We start from the raw sequence: 23,367 nt of genomic DNA on the forward strand, positions 1-23,367 counted from the left end.
TGGTCGACTGGGTCAGTAGACCAATCAATCGACCAATGAAGTCAGTAGCTTTGTTTTTCGCTCAGTTTGATTTGTTTGCTCTCTGATCTTTTAGGCATCTTTACTAATGCTATATCTATGATTGTTAGGGGCTTAATTGCTAAGTTTGGAGCCTCTCTCTTTGATCTTTGGATTATCTTCGATGATAATCAAGGTAAGGACAGTTATTTCATAATAACATAGATCGCGTACTCTTTGGTTTCAACTTTAAGAAACTCTAAGTTTATACTGTTTTCTTGTATTTTATACTTCTGATGTACTACTGTAAGTACAGTAGCACTTCACTTATGTCTTCCTTTTCATTATTCAAGATTATATGAAATGCTTATTACTGCATATGGTTTAAGGATTTGATTATGCTTTTACATTCTCTTTGTATGATGAGTTGTTGATTTTATATGTCATGACTGATCTGAGAATGTGTTTGATTAGGTATGGTTTGCGATTGAGAGGTGTCCTTTTGACACTTCTGTCCTTGGACATCAACGGGAATAGTATGGGATGTTCTCCGAAGATGCCCATTGACGCTTTCCCGAATCATTGGTTGTCATACCTAGGGTTGTCTAGCAGTGTTTGGCTAGGATGTCCCTGTTATATCAGACCCGATTCGGAAGGGTATTGAGACCAAACGACCCGTGGCAGCAATGGAGATTCACAGGCACTCGAGACTGGTGAGTTATATCCTTGAGAGGACGGGAATCATATTGTGGGGGCCATTTATAGGTAGGGTTGCATATGGATAGACTTGGGCTCATGGGCGCTCAAGACTGGTGAGTTATATCCGTGAGAGGACATGAGAGCTTCTCGTTTACTATATGTGGATGACCTATAGGGTTGATGAGTCCATAGTCCAAGAGGGAATACGCTGACTCTAGTGTGAAGGATACCGGAAAGGATCCCGAGAGGGGAGGAATGGACGTATCTGGATCTGAGTTGATGTAACTAAGTAGATGACTTGCATTGGGCTAAGTTTAACCCTGACATGCGCCAATACTTAGACCAATGGTGATGTGAGAGAGCGGTGACTTAACCCCCAGCCATGGATTGTCTGAGAGGGATGACGGACCCACTACCAACCGGAGCCGAGTGACTGAGACCTTTCAAAAGAAGTATAGTGCTATGACTTAAAGCATGTCTGCCAATAGAGACCAGGAGTTTAGATGCATACATACATTATCTGTTTCATATTGCATTGCATCTTGTTATGATCTACTGTATTTTATTTATGTTGTTATGAGTTAACTTGCGTTGCTACGTTCATTCGAACTCACTCTTTTTTGTGCAATCTTTTTGGCTAGATTATTCCACAAGTACTGACTACTATGAAGGACAGTACAATGAAGTGCAAACCAATGAAGTGTACTACACGCAAGGTACTGGCAACTATGAAGATAACTCTGATGATTCCTCGAGCGATCAAGTTGCGTACTACGATTAGACGTAACGTAGAGTTAGAACATCTATATTGGATCGATGAAGTCCACTACTTTGAAGATTTTATCTATAGAATAGAAAACTCGTAGTTTAGTTTGACTTCTTTCCTTACTTTTCTTTAGAAACAGTTGTAATTCTTTTAGACTTACGTACTACATTCCGCTGTAACTGTGGAGTGAGTTTCCACCTCACCCTACTTCCTTTTGATGTGCTTACATCTGGTATCATTTCTGCACTCTGCTTATACTGATATTCATTTCTTGATTTGATCTTTTGTTTTTAATATTATACTTGATTTTATCTATTCATGATTATGTTATTGCATATGTGGGAGGATGATTTCCTCGATACTTGATCTTCGGGGTTGTGGATCACACACCCGGGTATGCCAGTTAGGGTACCGGCTGGGGGGATGTGACACTTAACCCTATTGGTCATCCATATATAATAAACAGGAAGCTCTCATGTCCTTTCATGGATTGTTTATCGGTCTTGAGCGCCCATGAGCCCACGTTTATTATGTACGACCCTACCAATGAATGGCCCCCACAATGTGATTGTTTCCTCTCATGGGTTGGCTCTTTCTTGAGCACCCACAATCCCCATTGTTGCCACAGGTCACTTATCCTCAATACCCTTGTCGATAGAATGAAATATAACGGGGTTTCCTAGACAAACTCATCTAGACAATGTCCTAGGTATGACATCCAATAATTGCAGAAAGCGCCAAGGGGCAACATAGGAAAGCGTCTTATACCACCTCGAGTGATGTCCCAAGACAAAATACCAAAAAGGGCATTCCCCATTTCACAACTACAACCTAGGCAATCACATCTCAACATGATTCCACCAATATATCATATCAACGTCCAATCACAATAGAATCAATCAAACATACAAGTATGCAAGTTAAGGTAATGAAGCTTTTCTGAAATTACAGAAGTACAACAAATATAGAAAAGTCCTAAGACAATAGTTAACACATGCATACAAGTTCTAACAATGTAAAGAATGAAATTCTGTCAATTGTGAGTGAACGTATTAACCTTAATCTTGATTTGTAAACTCCGAAGAAAAGATCAAAGGGTAGGTCCAAAATCACCAAAGAAATCCTAAACAAACAAGTATTGAACATAAGGAACAAACCCTAAGGGATCGGAGACGAAACACGATCAAACGGGGCAAACTTGCTGTCACGAGGACACCTTGGTCGCTTGGGTCGACCAAGGTAGTAGACCAAGCAATCGTGTAGGGACGGAAAAACCCAAGTTTTGATCGGAAACTCATCGTTTGAGTTCCAAACACTCCAAAATTAATAAAAAATTCTGAAATAGTACAAGGAGACTATCTATAAAGATCGAAGAATCTATCATTGTCAACTGAGCGAAGATCTAATAAATCACATAATAGGCTTAATTTGAAATCAGTTCGTAGATTTCACTGATAGACTAAAGTGATTGAGAATTCATTCTAGAGATAAGAAAACATTAGATAATGGTCAACAAATAACCTAATAATAGATCTAACATGGTTTAGAAATCAAATAACTCAACTAAGAATAAGATCATGAAGATCATGCTAGGTTTGATACCGAAATCATTCCATGTTGTCCACGAAAATGATAGAGTAAATGGGGATTCACTCTAAGACTGTGAGGATAGAAGAATGGGTACAGTAGCATGATACCCTTCTCACAATCACAACAATGGGTAGAAACAGAAGAGAGATTAGATCTAGAGAGAATGAGAGCGATTACTAACCTTCAGGAAAAAGATTCAACGGAAGAATCTCTCACGGATGCTTGGGGATCCTCCTTGGCCTTGGAAAGAGAGCTCTAGGGTTTTTCGTACGTTCTCAAACAGCTTAGAGGCAAAGTGGCTCAAATTAGATCGAAGTTTGAATATATAGGGCTTCAGAAACCTAAATTTCCAAAAATACCAAATCTTTCTCAAGGGATGGTTTGGTTGCTTGAGGCAACCAAGGCAATCGACCAACCAATGCTTTTTGGTCAAAATTTGATTTATGGTGTCCAAAAGCCACAAGTTGCACTTGGGTCATTTTCCAACTTAAGAAAGAGTCTTACTTGATTCTTTAAGACCTTCTACTTGTGTCAACATTGTATTCATGCCCGTCATCATTCAAATGGTATCTTCTTCCAAAGAATAGCAGGATCTTCATCATCAACTTCCATTGGTTCTAGGTTAGATCTAATGGGTTCAAATGAGATGGCCCACAACTGTCTTCTTCCTTGACTTGGGATCTTCGGATATACAACATAGATTTTCGAGTTAAGGTCTGTGAGAGATTTCACAATATGATCACCATTAGAAAAGTTATAATATATTTTTGCATTTCTATTTATGATTATATTTATTATTTGTTGGGACAAGGCTTATTATTGCTGTTGTTGTTGTAGTATTATCATATTTCTAATTAGTGGATAATGTGTGACAGTCATGGAATCATTTTTACAAAATGCTTTTGCAGCCTCTTTCCTAAAAAAATGTGAAAGAACTGAATTAAATGCTGAAAGGACATAAAATATATATAACTTTCATGTTGGTAGATAGGAAAAAATCTCATCCCCTTGCGACCGCGATTTTGTTTGAGTCCTGCGCATTTAATGCGCATGACAGTCAAGCCAGCCCTTGGATCAAAGAGAAAAGATCTAAGCCGTTTGTTTTTTTTAAGAGATTAAATGTCATTTGGCAAGCCAACCGAGCGGTTTATTCATACGAACCATTGGACCATCTACGAACTGCTCGGCTTATATGTTTTCAAAATTTCAATTCACAATATACATTTTCAAAATCGTTTTCAAAGTATACAGTTTTCAAATCATTTGAAAAACACAAAATGAGAGCTCGTACGAGCATAATCAATCGATTCGTCTTCCACCCTGATTCCAGAGAAGCTCTGAACAAAAAATAATTTTGAAGAAGAAGATGAAGAAGCTTGGAGAAAAAGAAGTCGTGGTGAACGTGAACCTTTGTCCAAAATAGGAGAGGCAAAAGCAGCAGAGCAAAATATCTTTCTTTTGAGCAGAGGATATGGTTTTTTGAAACAGAGCACTCCTCTCATGAATAGAGAACAATGGCTGCTAGTATTTCCACGGTTATGGATTTTCATTTCACCATGACATATTCATCCGATTCAAAGAGACCCTTTTTCTCTCCTCACCTTCCAGACAACTACCCACTAAAAGATTCACCATTTTCTGCGTCTCCTCCACTACTCCCAAATACACTCCTGAAACTGACTCAAAAGCAAATCCTCCTTCCTTATCTGACCAATTCAAGCCCCTCTCCTCCAATCTACTCTCTGAATCCAAGAAAATTTGACAACCCCAACTCCATTTTCTCTTTTATTCTCTTTGAATTCACCCAAAAGTACCAAACTTCATCTCTTCTTATCTCTCTAAACGCTCTTGTTATTTTATTTTTATTCGAATGTTATGTGGTGCTTTTGTTAACGAAGTTTTCTATTCATGGCTTCATGGGAACACATCCGCAGCGTTGTTCTCGACTGACATTGTTGGTGATATGCCCATTCTTGTGAGTTTGTTTCTCTGCAAATACCTTTCTGTTTCATTGGATCGATATTTGCTATTAGGAGAGCTCTATTTTAGTATATTTTTATACTTAGTTTCATCCAAAGAACCCGTCAACTAGGTGTTGTTTTCCCATTTCTCGTTTTGCCCTAGCGAAATCCCAAAGATCTTCACATATTCATAGTTAACGTTTTTGCATTAATTAGTAGATTTAGTTTTGTTGAATTCAATCTTAGTGACTTAGCCTTTTAGTTCCCCATAGTTCGACCTCGTACTTTCTGCTTGCTAGATTAGTATAGGATTTTATTTTTGATTGGTTAGCAACACGATCAAATTTTGGCGCCATTGCCGGGGAACTAAAGCACGATTGCAAGGATTGATTTTTGTCCATTAGGCATAAATTTTAGAGTAATTTTAGAGGTTTTAATTTCTAATTTTTTTCTTTGATTATTTAACTAATCTCTTTTTTCTTTTGTTTTGTAGGTAACTGCAAGAGTAGCGATTCAATAATTAGTTTAAGTTGTTATCTTTTATTTCTTAGATATAATTGTATTTAGAACTTTTCAATTGTAATATTTGCATTAGATTGGGTTGTTTAGGTTAATTTTTAAAAAATGCCCATCCCTCAGATCCCACATGTGTAACTTTTGTTTGAAAGATCACGTGGATTGCGCTTCAGGTACGTCCTAGACTCTCTCTTTTGCTGCAGTTATTTTCTTCTAATTTTATTTATTTAGCTTGTTTTCTGTGTGTATGCATGGTCGTCGATCCCTAAACCCTGAGTTGACTCCACTTGACTTAGAGTTAGAAGAGACTTTGGCCAACCTTAGAAGGCAAACAACCATGGCAAACTATAAGCCTCCAATGAGGCCCTTGAGTGAGCATTTCATCCTACGATATATACTCCGGTTTCTTGTATTAAGTTTCCTGACATAGAGGCAGCTCAATATGAGATCAAATCTAGTGTGATTAAAATGCTATCATCTTTTTATGGACTTGCCAATGAAGAGCCATATAAGCACTTAAATGAGTTTTAGAGGTGTCCTCCACGGTTAAAATTTAAAACCTCTCAATTGATGCTTTAAGGTTACTTCTTTTCCCATTCTCCCTTAAAGATAAAGCTAAGCATTGGCTTCATATTTTGGACAATGTTAAAATTTTTACTTGGGCAGAAATGCAACAAGAGTTCCTTAAAAAGTTCTTCCCCATTGGCCGTACCAATAGCATTAGGAGAGGGATAACAAGTTTCTCCCAACAAGAAGGAGAACAATTTCATGAGGTTTGGGAAAGACTAAAAGAATTACTTAGAAAGTGCCCCCACCATGCTATTCCCAAATGGCAATTGGTTCAATGCTTTTATGATGGCCTTAGAGATCGACATAGGCAAATGGTTGATTCTTCTTGTGGTGGGACTTTCATGCACAAGAATGAGAATGAAGCATGTAAACATTTTGAGACCCTTAGTGAAAACTCCAAACACCATGCTTCCGCAGCTAGGACTGAGATTCCATCCATTGGGCAACCAAAGAGGAGCAGTCTCTATAAGATCAATCCTACCATTGAGATGAGAGCTAAGGTTGACTTGCTATCTAAGAAATTGGATTATCTCTTGTCATTAGGACAACAAACCCCATCTCCACTTCCTACAAGTTTCTCTCCACCTAATCAGATTGAAGCATGTGCTTTATGTTCTAGCCTATCCGATCATGTCACTGATTGCTATTTGGCTATACAACCCTGATTGTTCAGGAGCATACACATTTGGCCCAAGGAGTCTCTAAATTGGGCAATGATCCATATTCCAATACCTACAACCCAGGATGGCGAAACCACCCCAATTTTTTATGGCGAAACTCAATGCCCAATCCCTCTAATCAAATAACTTATAGGCCACCTCTATTTAATATGCAACAAAATGCCTATTGGAATGAGCAACCATCATCTCCACAACCCTCACATAATTCATCATTTGAGGATAAGGTACTAGAAGCACTTAGTGGATTAGAGCAAAACAGTCAATTGTTGCATTCCCATTCTCAGTCCATTAACAAATTAGAAATCCAACTTGGTCAACTAGCTGATGCCATCAATAGGAGGGAGGTTGGTCAGTTACCTAGTCAACCAATAGGTAACCCTAATCATCAAATTGGGTCTAGGAAAGAACAAGCCCAAGCAGTCTCTATTGTGACACGTAGTGGGAAGGAATATTATGCACCTTTGCCTACTCCCAAGCCATTGCCCATTGATCTTGACAGTCGAGAGGAGGTTGATTTGACCCATGAGACTGGCGATGATGCACACAAGCCTAGTAAAGAAACACCACCTGTGAGTATTCCCCATCAATTTCCTCGTAAGGAGTTGCACATTCTGATTGTGGAGGGTCCTACTCCTAAATCTTACACTCCCAAAGCCCCCTTCCCTGAAGCTCTTGAGTCCTCAATTCCAGATTCTAGAAAGAATGCTAAGATGCAAGAGATGATTGATTTATTCCAACAAGTTCGTATCAATCTCCCACTATTAGATGCTATCAAGCAAGTCCCAGCTTATGCTAAGTTTCTAAAAGATCTGTGCACCCAAAAGCGTAAGTTGAAGACTTAAACACCTGAAACTGTGCACCTAACTTAACAAGTCAACTCGGTAATTTCCAACCAACTGCCCCCTAAACTTAAAGATCTAGGTACACCTTTAATTTCATGTGTCATTGGAGATTTATCCATAAGTAAAGCATTGCTTGATTTGGGAGCCAGTGTGAATATTTTACCCGGTTCAGTTTATGATAGGTTTGGTCTAAGAGATTTGAAATCCACTGATGTGATTCTACAATTGGCAGACCGTTCAATCAAACGACCCCGTGGGCTACTTGAAAACGTTTTGGTAAAGGTTGAGGATCTATATTTTCTTGTTGATTTTTTTTATCCTAGATATGGACAATACCACCAGTCATTCTTGGACGGCCCTTTTTAGCCACTGCGAATGCTTGCATCAATTGTAGATCGGGTGTCATGGACATATCATTTGGCAATAAGAAACATAGAGTCAACATCTTCAATGCATCCTTAAGCTCAAATAGGGATGAAGAGTACTTTGTGATTAACCTTATCGATGAGGTAGTGGTTGATTATATTCCAAACATGCTTATTGATGATCCCCTACAACATTACTTGCCATTTGGGGAATCTAACTTAAATATTGAGGAAGTCAACACATTGTTGGACTCTTCCACTTCTTTGGAGTAGTCACCATTCACATTTAGATTTGAGCCTCCACCTCCATTGGCTTCATCTCACTGAGTCTGGCTGAAGACTCTAAACTTAGCGCTTTATGGGAGGCAACCCATTTGTTTAGATGTTATTTCTTGTTCTTTTTCTTCTCTTTTCTTTGTTTGTTGTTAGGTTTTACTGTTGCATGCTCTATCATGATTTCAAACATCGGGTACACTCTTTCCTCTATTTGCTTCTATAATGTTTTTTTTATATATATCTTGCATGCACTGAGCTCATTGCATAATTTAAGTGTGGGAGGATGTCAACTCGAGTAAGACTTGTTGATAGTTGGTATAGCATTGTCACAAAGATAAAAAGTGCCCAATTTTTTCTGGCTTTGGTAAGATAAATGTTTTAATTCCTTGCTTAGATTCAAAATGAGAGTTTAAGTATTTTAGAAATCCCATCTGATGTAATGAACACCCTCTTGAGAGAATAGTAATGGGATTTACATTTTGAGACTGAGGTTGAATCGGAAAATAGGAACTCCAGGTAGTCCAAAAGGTTTGACCATCTAGTTATCTTGTATTGCCTTGTGCTTATGGTGACAAGTTGAGACAGATTTTAGACTATTTAAATGTGAAGTGAATTGAAGTAAAATGTGAAAAAAAAAAAAAAAAAAAAAAAAAAAAAAGAAAAGGAAAGAAAGAAAGAAAGAAAGAAAAAATATGTTGAAGTTTAAAGGTTAGACCTCCTTCTTAGTAGCCGGGTCTCGATGTCACCAACATCGTGCCTCACGTCAAACAGTTGGGGTGTCTTTGGTCCAGTCTTGGCCTGTAGCCTAGTTGGCTTGAGTAAGTAAGTTCGAGGGGTATCTACACCTAGTCCCTTAAGGCTATCTGGCTTGAGAGTGGCTGACCCAACACTCGTTATATAGGCCATCTAGAAAGTTTAAGAGGCAAAACATTGCACGGACTAGAACTGTGAGCATTAAAGAAAGAAGTGAATTATACTAAGTGCAACCGTGATTCCTACGAAAGTGAGTTAGGTTTTTATATATTTATTTCCCGTATTGCATTTATTGTTTCGTTTTGCTCAAGGACTAGCAAACAGTCAAGTGTGGGGGTATTTGATAAGCATGCATTTAACATTATTTATTTGATTTAATTCCCCATACTTATTTAATTAAAGAGAGCTAATTGAGTATTTTTGTGTATTTTCAGGAATAAGGTGATTTTGGTTATTATAGATAATATGGAGTAAAGTTGGCAAATATTTAGATATTGTGGATTTTAAATCATGGCATTCAATCTTGCTGCCCAAGAAATCATGAAAAGTGAGAGCTTAGCCAAATTGGAAATAGGTGGAGGTCTAAGAAACAAAATTGGTAATAAATCTGAAAATTGGGTAAACAGACCTATCTTCAGTATTTTGGGCAAATCTCTCTCTTATGAGCTTGCTATTGCATATGGAACGATATTGAAAATCGGGTGATTCAAGATGCTATGGAACGATGTTGAAAATATCCACAACTTTCTAGTTTTGAGTTTTTCCAAAATTCAAACGAATAAAGGTCAAATCTATGGGTAAATATAGGGGATTCATTGTGTGCGGGAGACATAAAAGAGAAGCCAGCAACAGAGAAGAAGAGGAAGACGGCGAACGCGGCTCTCATCTCTCTCACTGCTGAAGAAGAAGGCCACATATCTCTCTCTCTCTCTCTCTCTCTCTCTCTCTCTCTCTCTCTCTCTCTCTCTCCCTTCCCCCTATGTTTCATCTTTATTTTTCTTATGAACTTTGTGATAATGAGTAGCTAGTTCCTTTTCTTTGGGATGTAGATGAACCATGCTTATTTCATTAATTTGATTGTTCTGTATCTTCTAGTTGATTGTGTTTGAGTTAAGCCAAAGATGTTCTATAGCTCAGCAAACTAAGCATGCCAAGCTTCCTCGAAGGACGATAGTCTTGCGAAGATATGGCATATCTAGGAAGACCATCCCTAATTTGCTTTGAAGTGTAGAGTTATATCGGTTAGGGAAAAGCATTGGGGATTCGAAATCCCAAAGATCTTCACATATTCATAGTTAATGTTTTTGCATTAATTAGTAGATTTAGTTTAAATTTAGTTTTGAGGAATTCAATCTTAGTGACTTAGCCTTTTAGTTCCCCATAGTTCGACCCCGTACTTTTTGCTCGCTAGATTAGTATAGGATTTTATTTTTGATTGGTTAGCGACACGATCAAAAAGTTACTGATTTAAAGGAGCAGGCACTTCTACCAAAGCTGATTTGGACCCGTAGTCAAACAAAATCGAACTAAATTGAACCATAGTTCAACCGAAAGACATGAGAACATAGAAACACCTAAGACAAATATCTTAGTATGGGAATTTTCGTATTACCATGGACAGGAGAGAGATGGAGAACAGTGAAGAACACTAAAAGAAAGAAATTATAAATGGAATTATCAGCTGTAGAAGACTGCTCTATGAAAGCTCCAACCCGTAGAAGGCTTGTTTTAGAATGCTCGCTCCGATCCAGTATCTGACTGAACTGATGAAAGCTCCAATTCGAGTTCGATCTCTCAGAATGCTTGCCGAAGTGAGTGAATCAAGAAGCAACCGTCCATGGAGGTTAGAATTAGGCTTACGAACGTCGGGATCTCACTCGAACTCGAGTTTGATCTCTCAAAATGAGCGAGCAAGCTAGTAAGTTTGTGAAAGAGAAGTAATTGTTAGGTTAGAATCAGGCTTACGAACTATAAGGATATTAACTCTCAATCTCCAAATGGATTTACTTACAAAACGCCGGTGTATCCTTACCCAAAGTGCTGCCATAGGCCTGTTTTCTTGTATTGTACAGTCAAAGTCACCAACTACTGTGAACTGTAGCAGTTTATTCTATATAAAGATGTAACATGGTTCTCATGTTGGGATTATGAAATTTAGTCATTCTATTCTTCTACTTTCTTTCATTCAAATATGTATCTTGTTCCTGCAATTCAACATTTTGCTAATCAATATTAGCGACATTATTCTTTGGTTTCCTTGCAGATGCGTTAGTTTGAGAACATGGAGATAAAGAGCTTAACATTGAAGATTTGGTTGGATAATAATTTGAGAGCAAGAGAGACTTTTTGGTTCAAACTTTTTGTTTTTTTTATATCTCTTCAACAATGGCATGGGGACTTATTTGTAAATGATTTTGTGACTACAAACTTTGTAAATGATTTTGTGACATTTAGAATCTTGAATGTGGAAGTCTTAGTATTTTGGTTATGTTTTTGTGTACTCTCTATTATATACTATTGAGTTTCCAAAGTAGATATGCGGTATGCAATTATAGGTTATATGGTAGTATTTTTTTGAAAAAAAAATTATATTGTCTACGGACATAACAGACCGTAGGCAAAAATGCATTGATGTATATTTGCCTACGGTAAGAAAATAGGCCGTAGGGAAAAATATTGATTTATGCTTTCCTCATGTTTACATATTTTCCTACGGAATACAAGAGTCGTAGCAAAAAATGTTTTACCCTAGAACAAGCACGACGAAAAGAATCCGTAGTCGTATATATTTCCCTATGAAAGATGCTAGTGCCGTAGGGAAAAATATTGAAACGTACGGCACTATGTTTCCATAGGGAGAATATAAGAGCCCCTTAAACCTACGACAAGCCCGACGAAAAGAATTTGTAGTTGTATATCTTTCCCTATCGAAGATGCTAGTGCCGTAGGGAAAAATATTGAAACCTACGGAAAAAGTCCGTAGTCGTATATCTTTCCCTACGGAGGGTGCTAGTGCCGTAGGGAAAAATATTTAAACCTATGGCACTACTTTTCCGTAAGGAGAAGTTCCCTATAGGGTTAAGTCAATAATGGATCACCACAAAGCTCATGCTAGTTGCAGAACTTGTTTGAATGATTATTATTGAGGGAAACGATTCAGATACCTCTGCTTTGTACGATCCTTTAGTTTATATAGGGTATACCTCAAATTCTCGATCGTTGGATTTGTTCATGACCCTTCTCAGTAGCCGCCGATTGTATGGTTTTTTCCCCCTTCTTTTTGAGTTACTTGTAGTTTCCATGTATGGCACGATCATGTATTCTGAATTTAACAGGAGCACGTCTCTTTCCATAACCGTCAGGTTTCTTCTCAGTTACGCTACTTAATGGTGCAACCTTCGAATTAGTCCCGACCGGAGTTCCTAACTCGATCGCGATTGAACCCGGTTCGTTGTTATTTTATCCTTATCAATAAGTATATCCCATATTTTTTATTAGGACGGTAAAATTGAAGTTCTCCTACATGACATAATCTAACGATTGAAAAGATAGAAGGGTATTTTGGTCCTAAAAATGATAGTTTGTCCTAAAAATGATAATTTGTCCTTGTTCTTTTTTGTATACTAGAAGGGAAGTAAATGTGAGATGTGTTTTTTCGATTTTTTGGATTAAAGATAATAGAGAAAAGCTCTCAACTGAGACACTGTATTCAGTTGTAGGGGACGTTCCCTGCGATTAGGGTTTTCTTCCTTTCCCTGCGATTAGGGTTTTCTTACCTGTGACTCAGGTTCTACGTTTCCCTACGATTCGGGTTCTGCTCTTTGAAATCTGGGATTTCTTCCTTCTGCAATGAGCTGTTGCTTTTGATTAACCGTTTTGAGGTTTAATGTATTACCTCCGGTGTGAGGTTGTTGATGTTTTTCTTCTACAGAGTTTCAATCTTGCATTCTGGTGCTTCTATACTCTTGGAGGCTTCCTCTTGCGGTTTTGGTCACTGACGAAGGGCTTTCTCTTCCTCCTCTCTTCTAAGGGACGGTTCACCATTTCTTCCATCTCTGGTGTTGTAAAAGCTGTTGGAAGAAGATCTCTAAGGGAGTGTTCATTGTCGATGGTAAGTTCTCGTTGCTGATGGTAAGTTAGAAAGACTTCATTCTAGCCTGCAGTCGATTTCAGGTATTCATCCATACTAGGTCGTTAATAGAGCTCTCTGTTTCATACTATTAGATTTCAACATCTGGCTGTTTGCAAGCTGTCTTTTATTTTTCTTCCTGATTAGTTCTTGTCTCCTTTTATCATTTGTGATTAGCTTATATTTTGATCTGCTAGTTATTATTGGATAGAACATGGTATTTTTCAAGAAAATTTTTGATCAAGAGGTGACTCTGTAAATGTGTTTTGATCTGCTTGAGGTTGTGATAGCTGATTATAAACAGTCATCGAGAAAAAAATGAGGGCCTTTTGTCTCAACTGTCGAGGGCTTGGTCACCCCTCGACTCAGAAGGAAATTAAAGCTAATCTTAGAAAATTTAGACCATCTTTTGTGTTCCTATTTGAAGTCAAAAGCACTATTTTATGTCCTAGAATTATTTGTAGATAGTTTGGATTTGATCACTTTTTCTTTGTTCCTCCTTCCTTTGATTGTAGTTGTCACATCCACCCAGCCGGTACCCCATTTGGAATACCCGGGATGTGATCCACAGTCCAAGGATCAATGATCTGAGGTCCATGCCTCCCACATACACGGTAACACAATCATGAACAGTAATAATCAATGGTAAAAATAGTTAATACTAAGTATCATGAATAAGATAAGATTAACTAAATCAGAGTGCGGAATATAGATAATAATAAAGTGTGATCAAAATCATAAAGGGTGAGAAGGTGTGGTAGCCACCCTCTCAGAGCAGCGGAAAAGAAGTAAATCAAGTTAGTTACATATCCAAATGTCACCAGAATAATTCAAAGACAAGTTAATTACAATATCCAAGGTTCCACAAATACACCAGGGGAATGGGGCACTATGCTAGGGTTTCTTCTATACTAATGGTAGTCTCCTCAACCGTACGGATGAAGTAAACCCAATGCTGCCGCTCCCGCACAACTGTGGGGCTAACCCTGGTGCGGATAGTAATCCTCCTCGGCTCCAATATACGGATCCTCACCGACGCCACTACTCGGAGGGTAGTATGTGGAATCATAGTCCGCCTCATAGGAGGTGCCATCATAATCTTCGGTACCTGGAATGTAATATAAAACATTTGCACAAAAAGGAATGAGTTCGAAGAACTCAGCAAGGAAGTTATTCCATAATTAGAAATCATACACATTCAGAACATATAGTAATGCAATGTGATATGGAACATATGATGCAGATATGAGCCTAACTCTATGAATGCTGGTCTCTAGGGTAGACATGCTTTAAGTCATAGCACCGTACTTCTCTGGGTCGTCAGTCACTCTCCCATTTCCATATCTTGGGAATGCCCGGGGAAGATCGGTAAAGTTATCAAAAAGCCGTGGTAAGGGGATCGGTCACCACTCTCTCACGTCACCATTTGGTCAAGTACTGGCACATGTCACAGTAAAGCCTAGCCCAATGCAAGTCATCTACTCAGTCGGTCAAGTCAGATTCAGATACGTCCATTCCTCGCCCCCGGCGATCCTTTCCGGTATCCTTCACACTAGAGTCAGCGAAATCCTGGATTTCGGACTCATCAACCCTATTGGTCATCCACATATAGTAAACGGGAAGCTCTCACGTCCTCTCACGGATTGGTTACCGGTCTTGAGCGCCCGTGAGCCCAAGTCTATCCATATGCAACTCTACCAATAAATGGCCCCTTTCAGGTATCCGTAGCATGGTTTATGTCCCCTACCGGATTGGCTACCGGCCTAGAGCATCCATCCAACCATACACTACCACGGGTTGTTCGGTCTCAATGCCCTTCCGATTCGGGTCTGACACGACAAGGATGAACCTAGCCACACAATTAGACAATCCTATGTATGTCATCCAATAACTCGGGAAAGTGTCGATAGGCACCATCGGAGAACATCCCATACTATTACCTCCGATGCCCAAAGACAGAAGTGTCAGTAGGACACCCCCAAATCCCAAGTCATACGTAAGCAATCACACATCAAATCTCATCATTTCTCATGCATCCAATGCATATTCACAATAGTAATCAAATCATGATATTGAAACGAATCATTATAATCATAAGCAAATCAAAATGATAAAGTAACACAACAAAAGTATAAAGATTTAAATGCTACTGTTCTAACACATATGTAACAGTCTCATAATGATTGAAAGGAAATTTAGGGATTTCATTCTTTAAATAAAGCACAGTTCAATATTTGATGACTTATATGTTTATGGATATAACCATCCTTACCTTGGATAAGTTGATGATGAATTGAAAATACCAAGAATAGTTCAATAGAATTGTTAAGGCCCTAAACAAACATCAATAATAAGTTAGAAAAGAAGTCAGGAAGATCGGATGTCATTTGGGTCAAAACCGACCAAGGTTGCTGTCAAGAACAACTTTGGTCGATGGTCTTGGTCGATGGTATCGACCAAAAGGATAGACCAAAATTGTCCTCGGGTCAGAATAGTGGATTTTGGGGATTTTGGTCCGAAATGAGTCTTCCGGTGTTCGGATCAATCTGAAACTTGGAGGCATACTTAACAACAGTAGTAGGACACTATAAATCAAGGAATTAACCCAATCCAATGGTCTAATTAAAAAGCCCCAATTTGAGCTATCAAGTTCAAGTGATAAACATCATGGCATGAGTTGGAATTGATTGCATTGATGAAGAATAGCATGCAATAGCTAGAGGAACTAATAGAAATTCGATTGGAATCATATGGCAATGTTAAACATGAACATAATACACTCTATAGCTCAGTTTGATATCAAATGGTATGATGTTAATAGGTAAATCATGGAATACATATGCTAGGCATGAGATATAAGCATAGTATCAATGAATGGCTAAGGGGATCATGGATTGAGCATGAGTAGGCACTTGGAGTGGTGGTTGCAAGGTTGCAGCACCATTCCAAATGTCTCATCAGCAAGATGACAATAGAAAAGAGTAGAAAATGGTAGGGTAGAGAGTGGAATGAGGAGTCATACCTTAGTGTGGAAGATGAAGACAAGAATCAATGATAAACTAAGTGTCTTTGATAAGATACCCTTCACACTAACCAAGGAGTTGCTTTGGGAAGCTCTCCCCACGTTCCCAGGTGAGAAAAATGATTGCAAAAGGCTCAAGGCTCGAGGTCACATTAAATAGAAAAGGAATATTCCATGGAATCATTAACTTGGCAGACTGGGATATTTTGGTCTATGGTCCTTGGTCGATGGTATCGACCAAAAGGATCGACCAAAATATTTTCAGCAGAAAACTCAGGTTTAGAACAGCAACTTCAAGTAGGGATTTGAAAGGCTATACAAGGTCAAATTGAGTGAGGTTTTCTTCCACAATTCAATCAAGAAGTCTAGTTTCGGGGAATACCTTCGGATTGTGCACAGGAGGTCATTTGGTACATCAACCATATTAATCTTCTCTGATGCGCAAACTTTCCTTAAACACTGACAATGCATTTAAGCAAGGGGTATCATTGTCAATGTCCATGGGCTCGGCCTCCGAATCATGATCATCAATCAAAATGGCCCATAAATCTCTTCTTCCACCGCTTCGGGTCCTCGGACCTGAATACAACAGTGGATCCGGGTCAGGGTCAAGGTTAGAATAGGGCTGGATATTACAGTAGTGGTCTTCTTTTGTGTTGGGAATCTGCCATCTCCTTAGATGTCATTTGGTCTTCAAACTGGTGTATACATACTCTTGTGTGCAATAACTTGATGAAATGGAATATGACTTTTGTTTACATGAGTTCATATTTCCACTTGAGGAAAACACAATGGCACACACTTCACAGTCTTGCAAACTTCATTGATGATGCATGGGTGATTGGTGGGGATTTTAATTCTTATCTTTCTTCACAAGACAAGGTTGGGGGATTAACACTAAGAAATAATAGATTATTTGATTTCAAAACTTCACAAATAACTCAAATCTGATCCCTATTCAAGCTCATGGTTCTAAAACCACTTGGTGTAACAAACAAAAATGAAGGAGAGTGGAAGGCCTTATTGATAGGTTTCTAGCCAATCCCTCATGGATCTCCCAATTCCTTGAAGCTTTTGTTCAACATATCGTCTTCACTAAAACTGATCATCATGCCCTGCTCCTTCATTTTGATCCCCCTGAAACAAAATTCAAGAAACTTTTCAGATTTGAAAATTTTTGGTTACTTGAGCCCACTTTCTTTGATCTTGTCAATCAACTTTGGAATATTCAGCTAAGAGGCTCTCCCTCATTTCGGTTAGTCACAAAACTTCATACACTCAAACAGAAATTTGGAACAAATCTACTGTTGGGGGGACTTACATAAAAGAGAATCTCAAATTAGATTGGATATTGAAGACCTTATGAAATATCCTCCTAATTTAAGAGATACATCGTGGGAAATTAGAGAAAATCACCTTTTGGCTGCTCTCCGATTAACTCTTAATCAAATCAGCACCAAATGGCAACAAAAATAAAGAATTCAATGGAACCTCTATGGTGATAAAAATACTCATTTCTTTCACCTCACAACTATGAAAAGAAGAGCTAGAAACATAATCAAATGTCTCAATTATCAAGGAAGCTCTTTGCATGATCAGAATGAAATTGAAGAAGCCTTTATAAATCATTTCTAAGCAGTCTACTCTTCATCCAATCCTATATTTGAAGACTCCTACTTTGAACCAATCCAAAACAGAATCACCTCAGATCACATTCAGCTCCTGTCCAAACCTTTCACTAAAAGTGAAATATTTGAAGCACTCAACAACATCTCTAGTCTAAAATCACCTGGCCCTGATGGCTTCTCCAGTGGCTTCTTTCAATCCACTTGGAACTTGTGCAAATATGATCTTATTGAGCATGTAAATCATTTCTTTGAAACGGCTTCCTTCTCAGCACAAATCAATCACACCTTCATTTCTCTTATCCCCAAAGTTGATGTTCCAACTTCAGTCAATGAATTCAGACCCATTAGCTTATGTAATGTTACGTATAAAATCATCTCTAAGCTAATGTTAAGCAGAATCAAACTAATCCTGCACCAACTCATTTCATTCAATCAAAACGGTTTCATAAAAGGCCGACATATTCAAGACAACATATTGATTGGCCATGAAATCATGCACAAGATCAATCAAAGGAAAAAAGGGCAGAAAGGTTTAATGGCTATCAAGCTTAACATGAGTAAAGCCTTTGATAGAATGGAATGGTCATTTGTGGAGAGAGAACTTAAAGCTTATGGATTTCCTTTAGAATGGATTAAGTGGATCATGTTCTGCATAACCACTCATCAATTCTCCATCCTTATCAATGGTAAACCATCCAGATTCTTCCACCCCTCTAGAGGTCTTAGACAAGGAGACCCTTTGTCTTCTTATCTTTTTATTCTATGTGCTGAGCTACTCTCAAGTCACTTAGAAAAAGCCAGATTAAGCAAGAAGATCAAAGGTATTAAACTATGCAATGGAGGAGAAAGCATCTCACACTTGGCATTTGCTGATGACCTACTTTTTGGTCAAGCAACTGTCTTTGAAGCTAACCAATTTCTAGAGATCATAAATAGATACTGTCTAGCTTCAGGTCAGCAACTGAATCAGCAGAAAACCAGAGCTCACTACAGCAAGAGCACCCCAAACCAAACTAGAAATCTTCTTGCTGAAAAGTTCAAAATCATTCCTACTTCTGATCTCGACATCTATCTTGGCATCCCATTGTTTAGTGGAAAGATCAAGCAGCATCATTGTCAGAATCTAATTCAAAGAGTGAATCTAAGACTTTAGGATTGGAAAGCAAAACTCTTAAGCTCAGCTGGAAAAACAATTCTTATTCAATCAGTCATACAAGGTCTTCCCTCTCACTATATGCCATGCTTCATCTTACCAAAAAAAAAAACTCAATGAGTTGGACTCTTCTAATAGAAATTTCTTTTGGTCAAATGGGGGAAAATCTCACTTTCACACCATTAACTGGAAAACAATTTGAAATCCTAAGAGGTTGGGAGGTCTTAACATAAAAAATATGAAAATGTGGAATCTTGCACTAATAGCTAAAAGATCTTGGGAACTTATTATTGGTAAGCAGTCAATTTGGTACAAATTAATGAAGGAAAAATACTTCAGAAATTGCAGTTTTCTGCAAGCCACTGCCCTTGTTAATGCATCATGGGGATGGAAATCCATCATCAAAGCAAAAGACTTGATGCTACATGGCATTATTAATATGGTTGGCAATGGCAACAGTATCAATCCATGGATGGATAGATGGATCCCAGGTACTCCTGCTCTTCAAGCTCTACTACCACTTGAAGGTGAGTCTCCTAACTTAGTATCTTTCTTTATAAATACAGAAACAGCTAAATGGGATGAGACCAAAGTTAGAGATTGGTGACCAAGTGATTTGGCAGAAAAATTCTTAGCATCCCATTATCACTATCAAATTGTTAAGATAAAATTATGTGGGAGAAAACATCCACTGGTATTTTCACAGTTGCTTCAGCTTATAGATTTTTTTCGAAAAATCATAATCAAAATTCTTCATTACCATGGCTTGTTTTATGGCACCTGCCATTGCCCCCCAAATGCATTCACTTTGTTTGGAAACTACTGCATGGAAAACTCCCCACACCTGTTCTTTTAGCTGAAAGAAGATGTAGAATTAGTGATACTTGCTCACTTTGTGCACAAGAAAGAGCAACTATTAATCATATCTTCCTTCATTGTCACTTTGCCAAATAGGTATGGTCAAAGCTCATAATTTGTTGGTGGAATCGATCCACAAATCTTATAGATCAGATTTCTCATTGGTTAAAATCATCAAGAAGAAACAACTCAACATTAGAGGAACTCATACAACATTTACTTATGCTGTGGCACATCTGGTTAGCTTTCAATAATGTTGTTTACTCTAGACTAGTGAGTAATCCATATCATATATGGAGATCCGCTCGATCAATAGGAGCAAAGCACTTAGCCCTTCATCAGCATAGCAGATCAAGAAAGGAGTTCAAAAGTATCAAATGAAGAGCTCCTTCATTGAATTTCATTAAAATCAATGTTGATGGAGCTGCAATCAGTAAGGGTTCCAACAACTTCCAGGCTAGATTTGGTGGTATTGCTCGTGATCACTTGGATCACACTCTCTTCACTTTCTACTGTAAAGGAGGAAACTCAAAAGCCATTCAAATGGAAACTGCTGCGATTCGAGAAGGAATGAAGCTAGCTATCTCCCTTAATTTAAAGAAAGTCATTACTGAAAGTGACAATGAAACTGTTGTTAGTTTGATTAACAACAAATCAGAGACTCCACCTTGGATGATCAGCCATTACATACATGATATCTTCAATCTTTCCAATCAGTTTGATGTATTAATTGTGAATCATACACATAGAGAAGGAAACTTTGTAGCTGATAGATTAGCTTCTTATGTTGCAGCTTCTCAAGCTTCTTCTTTTTCTTTTTCTTTTTCTCCCCTCCTTTTGTTCTTTGGCTGTTGCATTTTGCTGTAGTTGGTACTTTGTATTCCAGGGGTTTTTCTTTTAGAAAAATTTAGTTTCTTCACCAAAAAAAGATTAAAGATAATTTGAGTCAAACATCACGGGTGTGCAAATTAAAATCACCCCTATACATAGTTTACTTCATAAATAAAAACAAAAATGAAAATTCAACTAATAAATAAAATAGGACCATGAAAAAGACATTCTGGCTCCCCTATTGGTGTGCTGGGGATCGATCCTATTGCGCGTGCTTCATACTTTCACAAATCAAAATAAAAAAGAAATTATAGGAAAGGAAATTAATGGTGCGTGCTCAACGCGCAAGATTTTCCCTCCGGTGTTAAAAGTCTTAAACCCTAGGGGGGTTCTCCCCAAGTACTTCCGAGTTGCGACCCGAGAACCTCTGGAAACCTAAACCAGGCCCTAATTAGTTATCGTCCACACGCAGTTATACACTTATACCTTGATTTTTTGCCCTCACAGATTTTATTCGTTCTTAGTTTTATTCTTTCAATACCAATTTATTATTGTTCCGAGCTGGTCTTCATCTCGGACCACATTTTTACAATCAATTTTCATTTTCTGCAAATCAGAGGAAATTTTTTGATTAATTTTTTTGTTCTCTGTTGCCGTAAACGCTAGTTCCGATGGAAGATAATTCCGGCGACTCTGAAGGGAAAATTCGACTCTACCACCCATACCAAGATCTCAGTGTTCCAATCCAAAATCTCTACAAACTTCCGACAGCTCCTGAATATCTATTTGACGAAGAGGCTGCTATTCAGCGTCGCTCGTGGGGTGAGAATCTACAGTATTACACGGGTTGTGGTTACCTAGGTGGTGCTATCGTTGGAGCGGCCAAAGGGTCTTTTGAGGGAATCAGAGCTGCTGAGCCTGGAGATACCATGAAGTTGAGGATCAATAGGATTTTGAATTCCGGTGGCCAGATTGGAAGAAGGTATGGTAATTCTTTGGGTGTTGTGGGTTTGATCTTTGCTGGGTTGGAGAGCGGTTTGATACATGTTAGGGACACGGATGATGTGTTGAACAGTGTTTTGGCTGGGTTGGGTACTGGAGCTCTGTACAAGGCAGCTTCTGGGCCACGATCTGCTGCTGTTGCTGGGGCTCTTGGAGGTTTGGCAGCAGGTCTTGCGGTTGCAGGAAAGCAGGCTTTCAAAAGATATGTTCCAATATAAAGAGTACTTTTTGTTACTGTTTTTAATCTTTAGGTTATAGGTTATTTGACTCGATTCAGATTGAATTCTTTGGGAAAAAATTGGGGTTTTTTAGGGCTTAGGGTCATTATTGATAAATTTGATGGGATTGTGTGGTGATTGCATAATCACCTAATGTAAAAGAATCCGTCGACTTGTCTTCTCTTTTTGTTCTTCCTATTTGGATTAAATTTTGAATCAGTGGTATAAAGGTTCTCACCTTAGGGCATTTGATTTTTCCTTATTCAATTTGAATGTAAATTTGATGCCGATTGGCCTATTGATTGGGTTACATTTATATGCAACATTGTTGTTTAACTTATACAATATGGTTGTAGAGAATGGTTTGCTTTTTTTTTTTTTGCTTTTCTTTGGTTTTTATCCTCTGTTTATTCAGTGAGACACTTGGTTCTTTCATCCTGATAAATTGCATGGTTTGATAAGTCTTCTTCTTCTGATGATGATGATAATAATAACAATAATAATAATAACTGCAACTGTGTGTTAATTTTATGGTCCTATAATTTTAATATCTGGATGAGCTTGCTAGGATTAAGACTACTGAGAGTTTTGTTTCTTCAGATGGTCAACTGCTGCTTGATGTGTCTTCTTTTCAACTTCTTCTTGCTGAGTTTGAAGATCATAAGCACATCTACTTATGAAATCTGAAGTTGGTAGGTAAAATGATGTTTCTAGGTGAGAGGAAGAGATACTTCTTGCTGTCAAAACTCTTTATGCTCTCTTATTCCTGATGCTTGGTTACAATATTTGATACTTTTGATGTTTTTCTTAGGTCAGTGATGTCATGCCTTGGTAAGTGCATTGACCTGGTTGAGTAATTGATAATGTAGCCTCAGTTGGATGAGGACCAATCTTCCAAGGTCTGTAAAGCAGGGTAACTCTAGGCCTATGGGGTGGCCTATGTGGCGACTACAGATGGTTTAAACAGTGACCAATGAAACCCTTGGTTAGGGTAGTGAGGTTGTAATGGGTTATTGGGGTAGTAGCACTTTGATTTGGAGGGATCAAGGGGCTCTAGACATCAAGAAATCGGGGTATTGGGGCGGGGGGGGGGGAATCGGAGGGAGGTTGCTTGCGATGGTATGGGGCACGTAATGATGATGGAATTGGATGAAACATGCATTCTGTCTAGGACTAATTAGTTTGCAGATGCTCACCAAGTTTTATCAATTTATGGTGGAATTTGAAGTTATGTAGGATCTTGATTTTGCAGTTGAAATAGGGTGTCTAACTCAAGAATGGGCAGATCTGGGTTTCGGTTAGGTGTGCTGGTCTGCAATGGGGATTGAAGGTGAGTGTTGTGGTGGTAGTATGATGGCGGGAGTTTGGATTGAAAGTGATGGTTGATTGCTGAGATGTGATGATTCTTGATGTAAGGTGAAAATAAGGGATCAGACCAGGGGTAAGGGATTCGAAGCAGATACTAAAGGTGAATGAGAAGGGGGATGGGCGTAGGCTTTAGATACATGGAT

General features: G+C 38.4%; 1 non-coding gene and 1 pseudogene across 1 annotated transcript; one reads left to right on the forward strand and one right to left on the reverse strand.

The window, feature by feature from the left end:
- Positions 1 to 6,245: 6,245 nt before the first annotated feature.
- On the reverse strand, positions 6,246 to 6,352 carry LOC149022431 (small nucleolar RNA R71). The gene has a single exon (XR_016172625.1). It is a non-coding gene; the product is annotated as a small nucleolar RNA R71 (small nucleolar RNA).
- A 14,600-nt stretch (positions 6,353 to 20,952) lies between these two features.
- On the forward strand, positions 20,953 to 22,868 carry LOC149022432 (mitochondrial import inner membrane translocase subunit TIM23-1 pseudogene; annotated as a pseudogene).
- Positions 22,869 to 23,367: the final 499 nt, after the last annotated feature.

This window comes from Hakea prostrata, chromosome 3 (assembly GCF_041222555.1).
Source record: "Hakea prostrata isolate BN-2017 chromosome 3, UWA_Hpros_2, whole genome shotgun sequence".
Lineage (NCBI taxonomy): Eukaryota > Viridiplantae > Streptophyta > Magnoliopsida > Proteales > Proteaceae > Hakea > Hakea prostrata.